Raw genomic sequence first — 3109 nt, forward strand, 5'->3', positions numbered from 1 at the left:
AAAAAAAGATACAAAATCCGTGAGACAGTTCTACCATACCCAAAAAATCAAAAAAAAAATATAACAATTACAACTCAACACAACAAAACAAGTCCTAGGAACCATCAAACCAGAAAAAAAACAAACAACAATTACAACTCAACTCAACAAACAAACAATTAAAAATCATTAGGAACCAATCTAACATTTATGATATCATCATGAACAAGCAAAGCATTCTCTCGGCATACTAGTGTCAACCGATATATTGTAAGAAGAAGCACCCGTATTAGCCGCTCACATAGCTGGCCTATTACCTTTTACCTAGAAACATAAGATCATAATACCAACAAGGAAGAAATAGGAGCAAAAATATTTTTCATATGAACAATAATATTCCAAGGATAATCTAACATTAAAGAGCAGAATTTCCACATCAAAAGAGAATCAGTTTCAAGCTGCACAAACATACAACAGTAATTATTAGCAATAATCAAGCATTAACAATGACCTTAGTTTCAGTAACCAGAGGGGAATAGGAAATCGAAGGAACAACAAACAATGCAATACAAATTCCTTTATATTCTATGCAAACACCGCTAAAACTAGTTAAATTAGGTTTCCAACTCTCATCCACATTTATCTTAATAAAACCTTTTATAGGTTTATTTCAAACACAAAGAAGCTTTCAACTTATGAAACAAAGGATTAGACATATTGAACTTCATGAAAAGCTTAAGCATCAAATTACTAAAATTTTTAAACTTCCCCAATTTAAGCCATTTATAAAAGTAGTTGGTAATCATTCTAAAAGTATTAGAAGAAACAACTAACTTATCATTATGTTTCAGATCATTCCTACCCCACCAAATAAACCAAAAATCTATAATAGGAACAATAGCATAAAAACCATCTCCCAAAATTTTCCAATCGGCAATATAACCAGCAATAGAGTGACTCAAGCTTCTTTACTTTCTTCTGCTAAAGAAACTGTAAATGTAATTCCATATATCAATAGCAAATTTGCAATTTATAAGGATATGCTCCAAATTTTTCTCATGTCGTCTACAAAGAAGACATTAAGAAGCTAATCTCAAACTTTTAAGCTTCAAGATGTCGTCAATAGGTAATCAGCACTCCAAATCTCTCCACAAAAGGAGGAGAGTGAAGGTCTATTCCACCATTTCCAAGCCCAATTTAAATCCAGACCTGAATCAAAAGTAATAAAATTAGCAAAAACTTTTGTATAAGAATCACCAAACATGCCTTTAACATTGACTTTATCTTTCTCATATGAAATGGGAATATTAGCAATGATATGAGTATCAGTAAAGTTAACCATATTGCCTAAAATATTAGCATCCCAACTGTAATTGTGCCAACAATTATTACCAGTAAGATTTATAGTAAATGGACATCCATAATGATAAACTAAATCACCACTACCAAACCAGTTATCATACTAGAAGCTATAATCCCCACCACTAATGTCCCAAACCATGTAATTCTCAGTTCAAAGGAAACCTTTAACATTTCTTTCCAAATAAAAAAATCCATAAAAATAATAGACTAAACTAAAGGATTAGAGTGAGGACAATATTTATTCTTCATGAATTGAGCCCACAATGAACCCCCACTTCGAAATCTAAGCCAAAGTTTCATGAAATTAAGCCTCATAGAATCAGAAATTCTTATAATGCCCAAAACACCTCTAGAAATTGGTTTACAAAGCTTAAACCAACTTCTCCAAAGAATATTATCCTCATTTCCAACCCATTAAAACTGTTTTCCAATCTCTTAATGATACAAGTAGGCTTTTTCAGATTTTGTAAAGTGTATAAAAGGATAGAGCTCATAATACTCTTTAGAAGAGTAATCTTACGACCAAAAAAGAGGAAACAATTGTCCCAAGAAAGAATCTTCTTATTAGCTTTATTCAATAGGTTTCTAAATAGATGGCTCCTTTTTTTACCTGTATCAAGATATGAACCCAAATAAAGCATGGGGAGGACACCTTTAACACAATGAGCAGTGTCATGAACCCAATTTTTCTTCATCACAGAAACAGAGTTTGCATAATAGAAGTTGCATTTGTTGTTATTAAATAGAAAATCAGAAGCATCCTGAAAATGTTCAAAACCATCCCAAAGTCTTTTGATATAGTCCTTATTAGCATTAATAAAGATCACAAGATCATCATCATAAGCAAGATGTGAAATCCCAAAGTCACATTTATGCTTAAGAACATACTTGGATATATATATTGAACATGTTTTTAAGATATCGAGAAAGATAATCAAAGGAAATAATAAATATGAGAGGGGAGAGATGATCACCCTATTTAATACCTCTAGAGGCTTTGAGGAAGCCACATTTATTTCCATTTATCAAAATGGTATAATAGTAATTGTCCAAAATTCTCTTAATAATCCAACAAGAAGAAATAGAGAAACCTCTAGCTTTAAAAATATCCAAAATGAATTCACATCTAATAGTGTCAAAAACCTTTTTATTATCTATTTTAAAAATTAACATTACCATCTCTGCCCTTCTTATCCAAGTCAAGAAACAACTCTTGAGCAATCATAGCTTCTCACAGATAAATCTCCACTTAACAAAAGCTGGCTGATTATTACTAATAAGAAGATGTAAATGAGGCTGAATACGAGACACTATGATTCTAGAAATAGTTTTTGAGATAAAAAAATTAAGGCTGATAGTTCTATAAGCAATCTAGCTATGGTTATCTTTTTATTATTAAGAATAAGAATAAGATTAGTAGATTTAAAATACCCGAGTAAATCAACGTGTTTGAAAAAATCCTGAATTGTCTGGAAAACATCCTCCTTGACAATATCATGATGATGGGTCGTTTGTATGCTTGACACGCCCTGAACAAATGCTAAAATCCTGACACACCCTAATTCTAAGTGCAAGGGCCCTACACAAGTGTATGTATCATATTAGTAATATTGGATTTTGAGCCAAAATGTCGATCCCACAGGGAGTGAGGCAGTTAGACTTAAGAGAAGTTCTAGCCTACTAAAATTAGTCCTAGCCTGGAAGTAAAGTTAGTTTTAAATTGTGCAAACTAGTTCTACAGAATTATAAGCTACTATTAAAAATCTAC

This window comes from Phalaenopsis equestris, unplaced genomic scaffold (genome assembly GCF_001263595.1).
Source record: "Phalaenopsis equestris unplaced genomic scaffold, ASM126359v1 Scaffold000777, whole genome shotgun sequence".
In the NCBI taxonomy this organism is placed as follows: domain Eukaryota; kingdom Viridiplantae; phylum Streptophyta; class Magnoliopsida; order Asparagales; family Orchidaceae; genus Phalaenopsis; species Phalaenopsis equestris.